This window comes from Labeo rohita, chromosome 12 (assembly GCF_022985175.1).
Source record: "Labeo rohita strain BAU-BD-2019 chromosome 12, IGBB_LRoh.1.0, whole genome shotgun sequence".
Lineage (NCBI taxonomy): Eukaryota > Metazoa > Chordata > Actinopteri > Cypriniformes > Cyprinidae > Labeo > Labeo rohita.
In genome coordinates this window covers 24,386,255-24,406,954 of record NC_066880.1, presented here as the reverse complement: position 1 = coordinate 24,406,954, position 20,700 = coordinate 24,386,255, and the positions used below count along the sequence as shown (strand labels likewise).

The following is a 20,700-nucleotide window of genomic DNA, read 5'->3' as shown; positions in this document are numbered from 1 at the left end:
AACACAAATGAAGATATTTTTAATGAATCCTGAGAGGTTTCTACCACATATACATAGACAACATTAAGTTTGGTAAACACAGAAGCTCAGAGATGTATGCATGATGTGTGGGAACCAATAAGGTTCATGATGTACATGATGTAAAACAAATTACAGAATTTTCATTTTTGGGTGAACTATCTGTTTAAAAATGGAAATGTTGTCATCTTTTATTCACCTTCATGTCGTTCCAAAACAGTATGGCTTTCTAAGGAATACAAAAGCAGATCTTTCATTGAAAGCCCTGGCTTTTTTTGAAAGTCATGACCTTTTTTTTTTGGCCATACAATAGAAATGAACTGAACTAAAAAAAAAATAAAAATCAACTCATGTTACCCATAAGTGGTATATCACATCTTCTGAAGTCATCCAATAGTTTCATTGGAAGAAATCTGAAATTTAAGTCGTTATTTGCTGAATTTCTTGCCCTCCTATATTCACAATGTGAGCCTTATGTGTTCACACCAAAGACAAAGCGAATTTGCGCATCGCGTCACTCGCTCTAAATTACTTCTGGGATGTTTTTCACATCACTTGCGTGAATAACAACATCACACGATCAACCATGGTGGAGATAACTACGATCGCTGTTGTGTAACTGTTGTAGAAGTCCCAAATATGCCGGAAAGCCAAACACTGAAGTGTCTGGTTTTACAGAGGCGCGAACTGAAGTCTTCCGGCACAAATTTGCCTCTGTTCACGTCTTTGCATTGACTTTGTATGTAAACTACTTGCGTGAATAATTAAATTTGCGTTTGGTGTGAACACACCATTAGTGCTCAATTTCTGATTTTTGCTCAGATCTGATTTTTTTTGTATAGCTGCTCACAGTTTTAAATGCGGCCAATATCAGATTTTCAGTGTGAACAGATCATGGTTCTGAACTGATCTGCATGTGCAAAGAACGATACGAACAGTGTTGCCAGATTTTCACAACAAATTCCATGCAATTGCTTCTCAAAACTAGCCCAATCGCATTGTAGCGGGTAAATATAGCGGTAATGGGAGAAGTTTTTGAAGAAGAGTTGAGAAAAACAACCCGTGAATGGTGCTTTACCGGTAAAAATATGGAACGCCGCTTCCTGTGTGAACAGCACATTTTTGTATTTACCAGTACGTCATTCTGGTAATTTTACAGCTATTTACTAGTATTACTGTGTGAAAAGGGCCATTGAGTGTAGCACTGAAAAGGAATGGAGCTACATAAGGTCTATATTTGAATTCATGCATGTAAATGAGATTCGATAAGTTTCAGCCTGCTCCTTACACAAAAATACAGTATGACAGAAGACTTGAAATATAGCACAACTAACATGGAATACTGTGTTGCAGTTTATTTGGCATCTATCCCCATTCAGCCAGGAAATTCAGCAAAGTGTCTTATTTTGTGTTCCACCGAAAGTCAAATACTGGTTTGGAATGACACAAGGTCGAGCACATGTCATTTTTCATTTCTGGGTGAACTGTCCCTTTAAAAAGCATATAAAGCTTGAGTAAGCAAGGCCATGGACACATTCCCTCCTCGCGGGTCCTGGCGACTTTTCTCAGCAGCTCTGCATTCAAACGGCCATGCTGGGCTGAAATACAAGCCTGCTGAAACCCATTAGTCACCGGACGCACTTGCAGAGAGGACACAATAATCCACATAAATTAAAATGAAGGGACAGGCGTTTGGCTCGCAGGTAGGATGTCCTTGGCTCAGACATGGTGTGTAATACAGTAGAGGATTAAAGAGAAGTGTGTGTGTGTGTGCCCACTGGAGCGATCAGGACACAGACAGAGAAGCGAGGGTGGGCTTTCTTACACTCCAGTGGCCGTGCCCACCTCAAGGGCAGGACACCATGTCCAGTCTCCTGTAGCGAAGACAGGAACTGTGAGAAAATAACACAGCTTTGTTTGCCCTACATATACAGACACAATGATTAAGATCTAGATAATAAAGATATCAGCTTTTAAAGACAACAATGTCCATTTATAGAGACAAAAATGATCCTGTTTGCTTTCTTAGTAAATATATCAGCTCTTTTTTGCACGATTCATCAGTGCACAATATTCTAAAGCAAAAAAGTCAATTTTTTCTGACACTATAACAACTTTTCTTTCTTTTTAGCTCCTTTTATGTTCTGCCAGACAACAATCTTAAGTCCAGTCTCTTAGAAAAGTAATAGTAGGATCCTCCAAAAGCCACATAATTAGAATACTTAAATATACACAATCACAACCAACAATATCAAACACACACTTTTCACCAGTAGATCAAATAGAACTGCAATGAAAAGTTCACTCAAAAATTATAATACTCTCATTCACACATTCTTATGTATTTCCTCTATGGAAAATAAAGGTTTTGTTGGTAACTAAACAGTTTGCGTAACCACTGACTTCCACTCTCATGGACAAAAAACACATTCTCAAAATATCTTCATTATCAAAACATCTATTGTTTTGTGTTCCAAGTCATATAGGTTTGGAACAATATCAGGTTAAGGAAATGATTACAGAAATGCCATTTGTAGCAGAACTATCCATATAATAAGAACCATAAACGCACAACAAATGCAATTTTAAGTCATTATAAACAGCACAAGGACAGACATGTGCTACATAAACAGAACAAGGCACGCACACACATCAGAAATGAAGAGCCAGTGAAGATAACAGCGTGACATTTGAAGCCGCCTGTGTTGAAAAGCAGGAAGTGGCAGGAAATGAGTATGGGTGCGTGAGTGTTCCCTCTCTCTCAGACAGCATGATAAAAGCCTGCTGGAGTCCAGAGTGTCTATGCCGCAGTGTGTTCTTGGCACCCGAGCTGTCATGCTCAAAAGACCCAAAGCGCTCCACCATGATCAAAGACCATTTTCACGCGCAGAAACCCAATCCCACGTCTCGCGCTCATTCCTTCTCTCAGTACGCTGCCAGCGTGCAGTCAAACACAGCATCGCTTTAAAAAAAATTACAGACATGCTGCTGTGATTTCCCAGAAGTCTTTTATTAGTAAATGCATTACATTCTCCCAGACTGTTAGTTCTTATTCACAATGTGTGATTCTTTTTGGGGAAATCTGGGGAATTCTTTTTTACCTTAAAAAAAGGGTCCGCGAAGAATTCTAAATTGCCTAAAATTACCTTTTTTTTGGCTTTGTTTTACTACTGATGTGCTCCACAGTCCTCATACATTATAGGTATGCACAGTTGCATTGCTTTGATATTTAACATGCCACAATTGGTTGATTAGGTACAATGTATAAATCCCTGCATGCTGTTGGTCAAACTACTTTCAAATCATTACGTTCAGCAAACATTATGCTAGATTCACATACAGTATCACATATATGTTAAAAAATTACAGCATTCAAACTGGGAGTATGAGTTATGTGATGTCAAGTACTAGAATTCAACCGAAAGCATCGCACAGTGTCAGGTACAGTAATAAATGGCTGATTCCATCTGCATACCCAAATGAAAATCTAAATTAAAAAGATAGTTCACCTAAAAAATAAAATTCTGTCATTAATCACTCACCCTCATGTCATTCCAAACCCGTAAGACCTTTGTTCTGGCTCAGAAAGGTAGTAAGGACATCGTTAAAATAGTCCATGTGACATCAGTGGTTTAACCGTATTGTTATGAAGCCATGAGAATACTTTTTGTGTGCAAAGGAAACAAAAATAACGACTTTATTCAACAATTTCTTCTCTTCCATGTCAGACTTTGACACGTATTCTCATGTAGATAAATTAATGATTGTTAATTAATGATTGTTAAAGTCCTTTTTTTGAAAAGTACAATATGGTCTGGATTTAAATGTGAAAGTAAATGATGCTGAAACTTTTTTGCAGCTGAAAAGTACAAATGAGCCAAAATATTACTGAAACGAACAGTTTGATGGATTTTTTTTTTCGACCGTTTTACCGTTCCTTTTTTTTTGTTTTTGTTTTTTTTTACAATTTTTAACTAGTCAACTTAAAAATATAACTACAAAATGAATCAAGTAACTTTTGCTTTTTTTTAACCCTCTAGTTAAAGAAAATTCTATTTCCAGTGCACCACACATGAAGTTGTCAACATAATGTAAATGTTAAACAAATCACTTAAATATCTTCGCAGAAAAGATGCATAAACTACAACTATATCTTGTACAGACTTGAACATATTATATGTTCAGAAATAATACGAGGAAAGTGCTTTAAAAAAACCTCAAAAGTCAAGGTAATTCAAATTCAAAATGACTGAATGACTAGTAGACTATTATTAACTATAAATCTTCTGTAAAAACAGACAAATCTTTTGTAAAAAGTGCATTCTGTGTAAATGGTGTCTTGCAATACGAGCGCGTCACACGTGAGCAGTTAATCATGTTAAGCAGTCAGTCATTCTTTTCTCTATACTGTTCTCACTGACATTGTCAAACTGTCTAATTCTAATGTTTGGTAATATTTCTGTTCAAAATCACGATTCCTTGATTTCTAAAGAATAAATGACTTTTGAAAGAAACAGCCATAACAGACTCAAGGAATGAGGTGAACCAAAAAGCAGGTAAAACTCGTAAAGGTAACAGCACAGGTTTGGTGTGACTGGTAAAAATATGTGAAGCTCATTTAGTTTAACCAGTAACAGGAATTTCCCGTCATCATCACGTCAACAGAAACTAGCTTGTCTTTGAAATAATGTGACGTTTGTGAGGCAGACCTGAGCATGTGCTTTAGCCAGCAGAACTGAAGCGATTTAACAGGTTACACAGATACGCATGGCATGAGTTAATACACTCAAAGAACCAGATTTAGAAATGTTGATGATTCACATCACACCTTCTGAATGAGACTTTAATAACATCATAAGTCAAGTCATCGGATTTTTCAGCCAATGGCATGCTTGCACTGTACATTCCCTAATGCTACATGGGCTTTTTGTTGAAAGAAATGTATGTGTGTGAAATTATAGTAAGACTTTTATTCCATGCACTAACTTGATCTGAAGTCACAATCATTTTGTGAAAATGCTTTTTCAAATAAACTGTGCTCATTAAAGAATTCTGAAAAAGAATAAGCCTCAACATTGCCTTTTCTTTTTAAAAATGTACTGACCCCAAACTTTTGAATGATGCACACACACACATTGCAGAGAGAAGAACAAAACATCAATCTAGGCTTTATGGTTTTGGTAACAACTTTTTCCCATTTTCTCAAATGCAAAACGGAAGCTCCAGACACTGTGACATTTCATTTAATCGAGCGTTCCTCTTCTGTTCTGCCTGTTTTGCATAATAACTTTAACCATTCAAATTGCTCCGCTCCGATAGGGTCAGGTAGCAGCTCGGCAGCTGTGATCGCATTCATGCAATTAACGTTCCGGCAAATGCTCTGGCATAAACCTCAGCGAACGCCACCTTATCTCCTGCTTTTAAGGTCATGAAGATGAAATACGGTGCCAATTATGCATCAGCCCAGAAAAGTGCCGTGTGCCAAGGAGGAAGAATTTCACCAGTGAAGATTTTAATCAGCAGGCTCATATAATTCCCAGATCAATAAGAGAGCGTAATCTTCAACGCAGTATGGATCAGGTTTGGGGACTGACGGGTGAACGCTCCAGGAATATCCCCTTTACTGCAGGGACTTCAAGCCTGTTAATCTGTCGACCAGCTGCCCAAGAGACGACACAGCAAACCTGTCTTCAGATGTCCTGACAGAGGCCTCGGCAGCATTTCACTGGCTGAAGTGTTGAGTGATATGGAGCTTCACTCTCTTGATTTATCTAACCTCTCTGCTTTTTTAAATTAAAAATGTTAACACAAATGATTTCAGGTGGCATAAATATAATCTACAATCTTCAGTGGTTCCTTTAGTGGTTTATTAGTGATATCTCAAACACTTGTTTTAGTACAGAAGATGGCCACAGGGGTTGTTTAGTGTTTGACCCAGGATTCCCCCATCAGCAGTCAGGCTCCATCTGCCACTGCCTCTAATTAACATGGCAGACAGGAAGCAGAGTGGGTAAGCAGCCAACAAACAGCTATAGGTAGCCTGAAAGACCATGTGAAATCAAATGTCTGTTAGATTCTAGGCTATATTTGCAAACTATCATTCCATAGATGCTGAACAGCACCACATTTTAATAGCAAAGCAAATCTGATCTAGGGTATATGCAGTAAATGAATTTTTACAAAAGAGATTTCAGTTTAAAGTGATAGTTTACCTAAAAATGAAAATTCCAAAACCTGAGAACATTTCAGTTACATTGCTGTCTATGCAGAGTCAGAAAGCTCTCGGATTTCATCAAAAATATCTTAATTTGTGTTCCAAAGATAAACTAAGGTCATACAGTTTTGGAATGACATGAGGGTGTGTAATTAATGACAGAATTTTCATTTTTGGGTAAACTATCCCTTTAAGATTTTTGAGTCTTCTGTTCCTCCTTTTACATCTTTGTTCATAAGTCAATTCCATGGCAAAGGGCCGCCTTTGCTAAAACGACTGTAACTTTTTAACGGAATGAGATATCGTCGCTAAACTCTCAACACATATGTAAGAGCTGAATCTGAAGTCATATGAAAAAAGTCACAGAGCTTGGCCATTTGGTGGCGCTATAAGGGAAAAAACAACCATTTGGCCTATCGACGTGAAAACTGTTACGCACAGTCTTGGCCCAAACTGCCACAACCGTCTGTTCTGACTCTGAGGACATAACATATTTCAACAACATTACATGGCCAACACACCATCAATGGCAAACGGAAGTTATTACAAACACTCGCTGGTGGTTTAAAATGAGTTTTGAGTAAAAGCGGAATATAAATCTTATTTATTGTCTTATGTAGCATCATGCTACAGTGTTCATGAACGATCACGTAACGCACACTTTCGGTCGTGTAGTATGGACAGATATCTTTTCTAAAATGGCAGTATGGATGAGGATTGTTTTAATTTTTTAAACAAAAATGCACCAGTGTAAACGTAGTTTTATATCTAAGGGGGTTGCACGTTAATGCATTCACGCTAAAGCCTCACTGTGTGAGCCACAATGTAATCGGTGTAAAATAGCAGGTGTGTTCGACTTTGTCGAGGCTCTGCGCAGGATCAAGAGAGCTATAGCGAGCAGACTGCTTCGTATGCTTTCGGATGCGCTGCACAAGGACGGTCTGGTGCTGCGTCGACCAAAGCGCACACACAGCGGAGCGCACCACTGGTGTACCTAGAAAGTATTGAACTCGATACCCAGCCCTACTCTTAAACGTTAAAAAAATATAATTTTTCTATGGTTAATGACCTGAATGTAACAGAAATTTTTAACATTTTTAAAACATTGATTTAGATTGTTACAGGCTTGAAAAATAATATGTAATTTTTTTTTTTATATGTACTTAAATGCCTTAAAGCGTATGAACCTTGGTATTCGCTGCTTGCAGCTATATTTTTTCTTGTTTTTGTTTTAATAAGCATGTAATGATGGTTGGTATGTTCTCTATCTTGGTGTAAATGTGCAATAAAAAATCTGATCCATAGTGTACTCCCAAATAAACCTGGGGCTTTCGCTTGTACTTCCTTTCTCAATCATATAGCAGCACATGCAATCCGTGTGTCGTCTGCTGTCTTTGAGAGACTCAAGAAGGAGAGCTGATCTGTGAATGGTAGCACTGGAAGCTTTGGCTGGTTTGTGAGATTCATCTGACATTCATCTGACTCTCAATAGGCCTTTGTTTTCCTCCTGTCTCTCTCTCTCTTTCACAAGAATTGCAAATCACAACACACATCACATAAACGTCACCACAGCCAAATGACCATCTCAGCACAATACATGCCATGAATGTCCACAACAGAGTCCTGAAAACATTGCATCATCTGTGTATGAAACATCTGATCCCAAATTTGCTGATGTCATATTATAGTACATTTGTCCATACGCCAATATACCAGTTTTTCTTGCATTGTTACTCAAGCTGTGAGCAAGCAGTGTGATTTTAATGTAATGAGATGAAAAGCCTGGGTTCTGTAATATAATACTACAATACAATAATATAAACACAACAATACTTCACCTGAAAGACAACACTTCTATATTTCAGGCCTTGTTTGTTCTAATGACACCCAAACAAATCTCTTTCTCTTTGTTGAGTGTGTCGATCTTGATCAGCAGTATACAAGCACATTGCAAAACACACTAAACTAACAGACAAGCACGAGTCAACATCAATTAATCCACTCGTAGCCAACAGAATCCAAATATGAGCAAAAGCATGGTCTAATAATCATATAGCATGACTTAAGAGGCACTGAGAACGTTCACTTCTGCAACATCAAATTTGTGATGGAGTGCATGTGTATGAATACGAGTGTTACATAATCAACACAGCACTTCACAGCAAGAGTCTGTTTTGGGAGCTTTGGTTTTTAAGGAGCTTTTCAACGGTGAGACAAACAGTCACTAAATGTAAAGTACACACACTAAATTGCTTTCATGTGGTTGCTGAGAAGATACAGGCACAAATAACAGCCAATGAGCCATCTCAGTCTGTCACTGTGCACTGCTTCTAAAATAAGACACAAAAACACTATTTACACACTCGGTGCTGCTGTGACACTCCAGTGACTTATTACACAATTCACATGCTCCACATCTGTTGATTGGCCTTAGAGATTTGCTCCTCATTAAAAAGTTTTACACAAAGAAATGAATGGCACTGTTCAAAAATAAATGTGTTTAACATGATATTCACTCATAAGATGCCATAAGTTGCAAATCTAAAACAGCGTTTCTCTGGTGGCACATTTTGACTGTCAGTGACTATCCATTTCCAAATTATGCTAGTAGAAATATGTGACATTTGATGTAATATGATGACAGGATTCATATTTTTGGACGAACTATTCCTTCAAGTTAAAATACACTATGAGTCAAAAGTTTTTGAACAGTAAGATTTTTAATGAGAATTAAGAGAATTCTCTTTAAAAAACCAAACCTGCATTTATTTGATCCAAAGTACAGCAAAAACAGTAATATTGTGAAAAATTTCAAATAACTTTAAGCTAAATTTTCAGTGTCACATGATCCATCAGAAATCATTCTAATACGCTGATTTGCTGTTCAAGACACATTTATTATTATTATCAATATTTAAAACAGTTAAGTATTTTTTTCAGGATTCTTTGATTAATAGAAAAGATCAGCATTTATCGGAAATAAAAAGCTACACTATACCATTCAAAAGCCTGGAGTCAGTTTTTTTTTTTTTTGGAAAGAAATTATAGAAAGCAATACTTTTATTTAGCAATGATGCTTTAAATTGATCAAAAGTGATGATAAAGACATTTATAATGTTACAAAAGATTTCTATTTTGAATAAATGCTGTTCTTCTGAACTTTCTATTCATAAAAAATAATATAGAATATTAGAGTGATTTCTGAAGGATCAAGTGACTGGAGGAATGATGCTAGAAATTCAGCTTTAAAATCACAGGAATAAATTACATTTTAAAATATATTAAAATAGAAGACAGTCATTTTAAATAGTAAATATATTTTAAAATATGATTGTTTTTGCTGTACTTTGGATCAAATAAATGCAGGCTTTGGTGAGCAGAAGAGACTTCTTTAAAAATAAAAAAAACTTACTGTTCAAAAACTTGACTGATAGTGTACATTTGTGTGTTATGTTAGCAATTTTATGTGGCTGCAAGAATAATTTCATTGCAATATGTGTATACATCATAGCAGATGGATGACAAAGCAGAGTATTCAGGGAACAACTCTCTAAAGGTAACAGCAGCTCTGTTCTGGAGCTGTGAGGAAGACACTGGGCCCGACAGTTGTCCCTTTGTTTCCCTGTCAACAGGCCCACTTGTTGCTCTCAGGGATTGGACAGATAAAAGGGAGATTGTGGTCGCCTTGCCTCATGATATCAATTTGTGTGTGTTCTTTCAAGCTGGGCTTGTAAAAATAGCGGCGCCTTTGTGAGAACCACTGAAGCGTTATGGACGGCTCTAATGTGAAGAGGGGTGTCCGGAACTTCTAGGATTTAAACCGCACAGCTTTTAAAAGTAGCAAACTAACCGTTCTGTGAGTCACCCATCTTGAGGATTTTTAAATTCACTTCACCTTCTCTGCTGCTTGTAGCCATTTATTTTATGTAAAGTAAGATTGCGTAAGTAAGTAAGACTGTAGAGAAGAACTAGTATAAAGGTTTCTGCTCCGATCTTTCACACAGTGTGAACGTCTTGGGTGGAGAGCTTGATCTTCTGAGAGCCTCCGGCTACGGACAATCTCTCCACAAACTATGATGGATAATTATATCATCAACTATTGTCAAAGAGCCCTTGGAGGAACGCCTACGAAATATTCAAACAATTAACAGCTCATTTCATCGATAGCTGGATTTTTAAAGCAATTAAGCTTCAAAAATTCCTTTGCAAATTAATCAAAATCCCACTTATAACATTGGATTTAAGGGAAGAGAGGTATTTCGGCACCAGAGAGAAAGGGCTGTGGCTTTAAAATCAAAGCCAGCTGGAATATGCAAATGACAGTTTTATTATCAGCAGTGCTTCGGTGCTGATAGGGTTTCGCTGAGTGTACAATCACAGACGAACAAACTTCCTGAGGGAAATGCTGTCCCAAACAACGGCCTGTTTCTCTAGTCTCAGACTGAGAGCAGTTTATAGCATGAATATTTCAAAACGCTCATTTCTATTCTTGGCAAGCTGTGACCTCATTCACTCTCATTCTAACACTATACAGTTTATACATCAAGTTATCTATGGCACAAACTAGCACGAAACAAGCACAGGAGCATTCTAAGTTTGCTGCATTACATTTTTGCCTTTGCTCTTGGCAGAATCAGGGTGGTAAATGTTGAAATCAAGTGTTATTTTATGTTTGTGAGTAGAAGGAAAGCCCTGTTAATGTTTAGAGTTCAGTTATGTTTGACATCAGAGTTTCCACTTATGCTGAGGTTTTTATGGTTATCATTGTGTTGAAAAGTAGAGCTTATGGTTGGGTTGTGCATGGCTGTATTAAGACTGTAATATATGTTGCTTCCCTCAGTGAGCAATAGCTCTGCTAATGCCAGTGCAGTGATAAGCAATAACAGTGATAAGCAAATGTACAACATAAAAGAAGGTTTTCACAGGTCAGGTTTCCATTTACTCAAAAACACAGACTTGCATATATTGGATTCTGCTCAACATAATTGAGGTGTAACATAATTAACTCAGAAACAAAAATTATTTTCTGAAAACCAACTACCTCAAAAATATTAAGTACAATCAAAAAGCCATATTTTCAGTGTTTACACGCAAGTACTCTAGACTAGTCTCCTGTGATGGCACGAGCATGAACAGTCTGCTCAATGATTATATGATGCTTATGTCACAAAACCGGACAGCATTTCTTCATCAGGAAAGCTATAATCCAATTGTCTGGTGCATGGAAACACAATTGTGTTTACAAGTTATTCTAACCATCTATGGCGCTTTATAGGAGGACCAGACTTCGCAATGTTAGTCACATCTGGCTATAGGTGACTAACTCTGGTGTTAACAGGGTTTTACAAAAACGACAGAAGCCAGGCCATGCATTCAATCCTGTTTTTCTCCTATTGGCTGAAGAAAAGGCTGTGTCTGTACCGCTCTCCCTCTCTCTCTCTCGTGCTGCGGTTGCTGTCAAACCCATCATCCCCAACCTCCTCCCGCCGAAAATGAGGTCACACGGAAAAAACGAAAAGTAAAGCTATAAATAATACACAGCTACCGCAGTGAGTGCATTCTGAGAACAAGATATTTTCAGGGCACCATCTCTGCACAGAAATAAAATTCTTCAGGCAGATGAAAACATCTGTTCTGTGTTCTCAAAGCATTTTAGATTTTCTGTGCATCTGCTGTTGCATAAGACAACAGAATCTAAAGCTGAAGAGAAGATATTTTAATAGAAACGAATCAAATATGAAATAGAAATTCAGCTTCTTGACTTTCTTAATACTCAACTTGTGTTTTCATAAACAACCTTTCCACTGTCTTTACCTGAAGTACATTACAGTATAGATATTAAAACAGTTTCAGCCAATTCGCTGAATATTGATTCTAACATAAAATGGCCACGATTCAATCAGTTTCTGATGGATGAAATTATGTTTTTTATTTGACTATCCTGTTTCACTGAAATTACAGAAATGGATTGTGAATGCAGTTTCATGATACACTGAGGCAAAGAAAACTAAGTACACTTAAGGCAAAGCCTACAAGCGTTTAAGAGCAAAAAGTGACAAATGAAAAGTCAAGACTTGATTTTATCCATCAGAAATCAGGCATTACATACCAGAATGGAGCCAGACCTTATGTGGGTTTGTTAAAACAAATGCCTAAAAAGGTATTTGACTATTGGGTAACATTAGCCAGTAGCTAGGTGACGGCAGAGGCTAAAGAAAGACTTTCAGTGGCAGATGAAATATTGATGAAAGACTACAAACACAAACACTGTTTTCTCAGGAATAACATGCACTGATGAATTGTACACAAAAGGAGCAGGAACGTGTAATAAGAGCACAAATAAAGTCCATTTTGATTTCAAGTTGACTTTAAATACTGTATTAAGAAACCCAGAAAAGAAAACACTTTATTCCACACATTAAAACCAAAATAAGACAGGAGATAATCGCAACACACTATTTTCTACCGAAATAAGCCCTTTAATTTAAAAGTCTCATTGATTTCAGCTTGTTTTTCCACTCTCTCTCTCTTTCAAAGCAGCTCAGCTCTAACATGAAAGGCTCAGAATGAGGACAGAACAGCCTGCCAAATAACATTTTTCTGAAGCTGGAGGCAAGCGGCCAAAAAGAAATCTGTAAAGAAAGAGGAAGGGCAAGCGTGCATTACATTTATTATAAGACGGGCACTCTGCTCTCACTCTCTCTCCCTCTCTGAACACGGGCCGGCAGTATTAATTCATGTCTTTAGATTGGAGACGCAGTGGTCTGGGTGCACTGCAGTCTGATCGAATGAACAGGGGGAGGACTTGACCTTCATCGGGTCAGTCGGCCCATAGATCCAGCAGCTTCAGATTGTGTGATGTAATATCTGGCAGAAAGACAAAATAAACGACCCCTAACCCAGAAAGCAGTGTTGTTTACAGGCTAACATGCAGCTGCAGCACTCACTGGTCTTTAGCTGTTTACTTTACCTTAACTTTATTCAGATCTCGGTAAATCTATGCCAAGAGCAAGAGCGAGCTTTTAAAGTCAACAGAATTCAAAATTGACCATATTTACTTTCCTATTTACTTTTTTAATAGATGTTTCTGACCTTTTGAGCATGTTGCAAAGAAAAAAACATGGTTTGTATTTATAATCCGTCATCAGAATGTAACTACTTTCTCCATTACCTCCAAAACACTTAGACCACACTATTAGATTCCTTGATGATTAAAGAAAGTCCTACACTACATTTGTGAAGTGTCACATTAATAATTCACACGTATTTTCTGTATTTCTTAAACTGACTCACCTGATCCTGCAGTATCCTGACTCATAGATGCACCAAATTCACACCACGGCCTCTCTTATTTCTTGATCCCAGCATGGTGGTAGAGCACAGCGCTAATTTGTTGCATTTGCAGGAGACATCTGTAACTCTGAAGTGACCTGTGCCGTGTATTCAGCAGACATGTGTCTGGACGACAAAGTCCAACTTCGTTAGATGAAAGAACACGGAAGCTGTGATGTAATATCGCTGGTGACATCACTAGCTTGCACTTGCATAATAGGGTGCCACAATAGTGCAGAGTGGCCTTGGTCTAATGCTGACCTAAACACCTGCGTACCACTGAACTTACTTAAGAACATGCTTATCACCTGACCGCCTGCCCGCGTAGAAATAGCAAAGCCGACAATCTCAGGTAACACTGCAAACTCAGCTGATAAGCTTCTAATGTGCTATTCTTTATCTTAATGAAAACCAAAAACAATTGACTCAAACAGTTAGACCTCACTATGAGGCCTAACCAAAGCACTCATAATAAACAGCAGTAATAACAAATAACAAATTCACCTATAAAATACATTTCTGCCATTTCTTACATTTTTTCATCAACACTACCAGTCAAAATTTTTTGAATAGTAAGATTTTTTCATGTTTTATCAAAGACGTCTCTTCTGCTCTCCAAACCTACATGTATTTGATCCAAAGTACAGCAAAAACAGTACAATTTTGAAATATTTTTACCATTTAAAACAACTGTTTTCTATCTGAATGCATTTTAAAATGTAATTTCAAAGCTGAATTTTTTGCATTATTACTTCAGTCACATGATCCTTCAGAAATCATTCTAATATTCTGATTTGCTGCTCAAAAAACAATTAATATTATTTTGTTGAAGCAGCTTTCTTTGATGAATAGAACACTTTTGATCAATTTAAAACATCCTTGCTAAATAAAAGTATTAATTTCTATAATTTCTTTGCCAAAAAAAAGAACCTGACTTTAAGCTTTTGATATAGTGTATAATGTTGCAAAGCTCTTTATTTCAGATAAATGCTGATCTTTGTATCTTTCTATTCATCAAAGAATCCTAAAAAAAGTACTCAACTGTTTTAAATATTGATAATAAGAATAATAAAAAATGTTTCTTGAAAAGCAAATCAGCATGTTAGAACATTTTCTGAAGGATCATGTGACACTGAAGACTGGAGTAATGATGCTGAAAATGTAGTTCGATCACAGGAATAAATTACATTTTAAAGTATATCCAAATAGAAAGCAGTTATTTTAAATAGTAAAATATTTCACAATATTACAGCTTTTGCTGTATTCTGATTCTGATTAAATAAATGCACACTTGGTGAGCAGAAGAGAAAAAAAAAAAACATTACAAATCTTACTGTTCAAAAACTTATGGCCAGTACTGTATTTTAACATCATGTTGTTCGAAACCAGTTTGATTTTATTTGTTCTAGGGCACAAAAAAAAAAAAACCTGGCAAACTGATCATGCCGCTCTCTTCCATACAATAAAAAAAGGATGTTAATGTCAGCTACAGTGGCAGAGAATATTATCAGCAAATTAAATATTTTTGGTCTGTCCCTCACACACAAGTAGAGGTCATATCGACTACAGTGAACAAAAATTGCTAGTAAATTTTACAATTATTTACAAAGCAGCAGCAGCAAGTAAAATTGGAAAAAAAAGACATTTTGAAGTATAATGACATAAATATTATTTTCCTTTTCCAACAAAGAATCTTTTTTTACAGTGTACTTTACAATTCTTTTATAATGCATTTGTCATCATATTTGCAGACTGAAAGTCCTGTTCACCATTCATTTCCTTTGTATCGGAACAAAAGAAACAAATCTGAAAGCCAGTTTGCAACAACATGAGGGTGAGTAAATGATGACAGAATTGTCTTTTTTTGGGTAGGACACGTGAGGCGGCACATGCAAGCATTTTTTGGGTCGCAGCAGTGCGACGCGGCCCGTTTTCGAGCAGGTGCGTATTTATTTCCCCAGCTCGTCTGTCACCGGCTACGTCTTTCTCGGCTGATAATCCTCTCTTCCCGTTTCCCTCCGCGCTGAGAGCGCGTCGCACAGATTTGAAGCGTGTGACATTAATAAGAAAGTCTCTTTTTCATAAAAGGACTCCAGCAGAGACGAGCTTGTGGGGCTTAGCAGAGGCGTGTGTACGGCACATGTGCCCGAGAGACTGAATAAGCAGCAGGGACAGGCAGAGAAAGCAAAAGCCCTGCTATGTACGTCTGTCAGTCGGTGACCTTCTATAGCGCAGGTGTTTGCAATCATAGTCTGAAGACTTCAACACACTCCGTCTTGAGCTGCATATCTGTTGCATCTGTAGTGATGCTAACGTGATCTCTTAACTATAATGTTACTGTGTGGTTCACTTTCACAAGCTGCGTTTCTGGTAGCATTACACTGTGTCCCCGCAATATGATAAGAATTCAGCAACAAGCAATTTATCTGTTCACACTGAACATAAAAACACTACATGATGAGACGCAATCAATCAAAAGCTACAAGAACAATTATCTCTGATTGCTTCAGCATTTATGAAATTTTATCAATTTGTCATATATTATCTAATATTTCACAACTTTCTTTGTCCATGATTATTAACCTGCATTAGGAGCATTATTTTAAATTTCAGCAAGCTTTCACGCCTCCTTACTCACGAAAAGTGAGTAACATGGAAGAGATGATTTATGTCATGTTGTGGCAGGCTATTTTCCCATGTATTTATGTTTCATAGAGCTGTGTAACTGTACGTTCTCTTCAGCACAGTTGGTGGAAGTACTGAACTTTGCTATCCCTGTTCTGGAAGTCAGTCACAGCTGCACACTGCTGTCAGCACTTAGATGGAGCAAAAGAAGAGAAAAAGCTCTGCCCTAAAGCCTAGTGCACTGTCCGCCGCGCTACAAAACAGAAAGAAGAGAGGGAGGATGTACTTGTTAAAATGGAGTTGCACTAGCTAAGCAAATAAAACAGTATTGTTGAATTATTAAATATGTATTTTATGTTGAGTAAACTTACAATAAACATGGCTATTTAAAATATTACAGTTCTACAAATGCATGGCATCTCTGTACGTTAAATATTGACTAAAGGATGAATAGGCCTCCCGTGTCCTTGTCTAGCCATCTATAATCTGTCTGTACTGTCTCACAGTTTGCACAATGATGAATATTTTTTAATATCTTGAATTGTGCTGTATGGTGTGCATTAATTTTATGCTGAATACTGAACTGTGGTACAATTAGTATCATAAATTACATATATGGACATGCACTAATTTCACACAGTCCCCTGTATTTTTGCAGAGATGTACATACAGCAAAAACAAACAAAAGCATCTATTCTATTCAATTCTATTTAGAGTACATTATTTTTCTTACAGCGTTTCAACAATTGTTGGTCAATAAAACTTTTTAATTCTGTATACAGGACATTGTGACTACATCTTACATTTTTTTTCTGTTTTCATTTATTGAGAGGTTGTGAAACCGCTTCATATTATGCGTTTTGTATTTGTACTATATTTGTTCCTTTTTTATCACTCCATTTTTAGCTTTACTAAATCTAGGGCCCAGCGAAATCCATTTTAGTTTTTCCCAAATTCCATTTGATTTTTTTTCCAAATTCAGTTTTTTTCTGTTTTAATTTTTCTCGATTTCGTTTTTTTTTTTTTTTCTCACATTTCCCATTTTTCTAGACTCTGTTTTAATGGTTAAATTAAAAAAGTATAAATAAAAAAACGTCAAATTAAATGAAATCACAATAATTTTACAATTACAATTATTACATTTAACAACAATTTTATTAATTATTTATTTTTAAGGCCCTATGAAATACTTTTTTTTTCTTTGCACAAATTCAGTTTTATTTCTTATTTTTTTTACCAAATTCTGTGTTTTCCACTAATTTTCTGGACTCCATTTGATTTAATAATCAAAAACATCTCCAATTAGTTGATTTTATTTTATGATTAGTTGATCGTTTTTTTATTTATTTTTTTACCCTGTTGTATATTTACATTTTTCTGGTAAATATTTAAAATAATTTTGTAATAATAATTTTATTAGCAGTAGCAGTACTATTATTACATTAAGTAATATATTTCTGTCACAGTTTCTTAAACTGGTTAAACCAAACTTTTATTTTGACAGGTTGCTGTGAAGACCTTTAAATTTCTGTTTATATATTAGGGACAGGACAATAAATCGATTCGTGGATCGATTCTGAGATCTTCCGAATGCATCGCCATTCTCTTTGGAATCGATTCTGAGCTTAGATTTTAACAGCGCTCTAATCTAGTTTATCCGCACACTCAAATGCTCATGAAGAAGAGTGCTAAAGAGAACTTGTGCGTTTGACTGAGTCATGTAATTACACCTCTGCTCAGAATGCTTTTATGACGCGAGATAATTGTAAACACAGCCCACTGTGAACACCCTTGACATTCGCTTCAACCTTTTCAAATTGTATAAATTATTATTTTAGGTTCAAGTGTGTGTAAGGATTTGGAAACAAGCAGAGCACGGCTGTTTCTAAAGCAAGCAGTGCCATCTGCTGTTCAAAACTAAGCTCAGAATCAATTTGAGAAAGAATCGCAATGTGTTCGTAAAATCTTAAATCGATGATTCACGTTGCAACGATTTATTATCCCATCCCTATTGTATATGATATTATAACGATAGTTCTTCTCAAATGAAACAGTAAAATGCTTAATAATTATGTTTGTGTTCATCTACTCATATATTATAGGCGACAGAGGCTGAAAACACTAGTGTCACGTGCACTTCACGCTTATCTAGTACTATCAGTGTTACAAAAGTTCATCCCTTCATGTCCTGTGGACTGTACGGTATGTAAACAATATTATCTGTGACCTTTACACTGCTTATTCCCACACACAACACATTTCTGTCAATCATATTAAAGCACTAGACTAGTTACCCTGAGCAGACTGTGTGAAAACACAATGGGCCTCAGCAGCACATTTGAAATATATAAGTATTTCCAACTTTATACATAACCATATAGTGCTATATACTGTAGCAAATCTCAACTGCTTAATCTCAATTAGTTTAACTTCTAAAAACACTTTTTGTAGTCCCTGCTGCATTCAGTCATGCTCCGTCTAGCTAAAACACAAAAAACATGTCCTGGATGAAGAGGCCCATAGACTACCGCTGGATGAACTGTCTAAAGGGCTTCAAGCAAGTCTGGTTTGTGTAAACGGAAGTCTCTCTATAAATAAACCCTAATGGGAGAAGATGTTTTAGAGACCCACCGCAAAACTGCACCTCCCACTGTGAAGATGCAGGCCTGAATCCTCTCATTAATATCCTTCCTGCAGTCACTACCAGCAGGTCCGATAAAAGACGCGAGCGTTATGCAACGTGCCCTCAGAATGACACATTATACGACATACATGCACACATATGAGAGCAGAGATAACACACAGGTAAGCCACAGAGGTCTCACTTCCTGCCACACAGCTGCTGTTGATGCGGGGGTGCTTCCTCTGGCATCACAAGAAAGACGACAAAGAGAGAAACAGTAGTATTATGACAGGAAGCAGCCCTTGGGGCGACAGACAGGGCTTTTTTTCCTGTGTTGTTCTTTTTAAATAGGAGTCTCATTGAAGAGTCATTGTACAGAGTTCAGCAATAATGTTTTGGTTTTTTTTTTTTTTTGGACCGAGACAGTCCAGAAGTTTAGATTTCACTCTGCTGACATTTTAAATGGACACAATTTTAACCACACGCTATACATTTAGATACATACAGCAGCAAAATATGCTTGTTAGTCCTGCTTAGAGAGCTAAATACAGTTATTTCATTTTAGGGGTCACAACATTTTCGGGAGGAAGTTCCACATCACTGACAAACGTATGACATACGTATGCACAACCTTAATGGTTTATACTGTATGTTGCTGTTAGCACTTCTATTCCTTAAGCATGGGAATCCAGTATATTACTGTATTACTGATAACACTGTATGCAATTATGACAGCAGTGTGAAGAAAAGAAATAAAAAGGACAACAACAATCAAATGTCTTCTTAGTTTACAGCATATGGGTTGACAGACTCATTTTCCCATGACTCTAGAGTTGTTTAGGTTTAGGAGCCGACTAAGAAACCCGAATGGCAAGCGAGCACCGATGCAAATCAAAGCCAAATGTGCAGAGGGGGGTTTTGGTGAAGTCATGTCCCACACCCACCCATCAGCCGGGCTTCATTACTCACAGAGACAGTCCTTTCAGTGCAGGCAGGAAAGAGCCGCCCCAGGCCATCCCTGTATACGCTGCTGTCTATGATTGCTGCCATTAAGCAGCCAGCTGTGCTGCTGGCAGTGAAAGATCATCTGTGTACTGCTCCATCTCAATGTACCACGAGTCCATACCTCTTCTCTGCACAAAAGACACATGGATGACACTTCGCCCACCGCATTGCTAATATACAATCTGACAGTGCTGGCAAACTCAGTGTCCTGAAAACATCATATGACACAGACAGACAGACATACGATACTAGAGCAGGAGAGAGAGTGTTTTTTTTTCCCCTCAGGCTTATTTTTATAGCGCGTCAGAAAGCAACCAGAAGCAAAGGTCACAAGAAGTGAAGCATCTTTAACCAGCAGCACCACAGAAATACAGAGAGGAACTAGACAAACAGAAAACGCTGTGGTTTTGGACAGCAAGATTAATTTCTAGCCATGTTGCCTACAGGATTTTGGACCTTTTTTGGATCCCTGGAAGGAAACTATTATTAGGGGTTCAAGTGCATAGCGCTGAATCCCTATTGTAATTGCTAGAATGGTCATGGATCAGTGATCCCCATGTAAAACTGATAGTGCAGACCAAACCATAAGTCATAGAGACTTGAAACTTGAAGAGATAGTAGTACTCACACCGCCTACAACATGATCAAAGCTTGCCACAATCAGCCTGAGGGGGGGAGAAATTTAAAGAAATCGGCCACTGGGTGTAATATCACATTTTTAAGGCCGCAAACGACGTACACAGCACGGTTTTTTGCACATACGCAAAATATTTGTATCATACGATAGAACTCCTCATTCCGGACAACTTTTTCTTCTAGAACCACTGCTGTCACTCAAATCATTTGTTAAATGATTAAGATGTAAAAAACCGAACGAAGTAGT

General features: G+C 37.2%; 1 protein-coding gene across 4 annotated transcripts in view; it reads right to left on the bottom strand.

Annotated features, from left to right (window-relative positions):
- The window catches only part of jmjd1cb (jumonji domain containing 1Cb), a 133,116-nt gene that overhangs the window by 52,250 nt on the left and 60,166 nt on the right, over positions 1 to 20,700 (bottom strand). The window contains exon 1 of one of the 4 annotated variants that reach the window (XM_051124784.1): positions 13,526 to 13,687. The exons of the other annotated variants lie outside the window; for them this stretch is intronic. The gene's annotated coding sequence lies outside the window, so the exon portion shown is untranslated. Of the gene's footprint in view, positions 1 to 13,525; positions 13,688 to 20,700 lie in introns of those variants that run through there. 4 annotated transcript variants of the gene reach the window in all.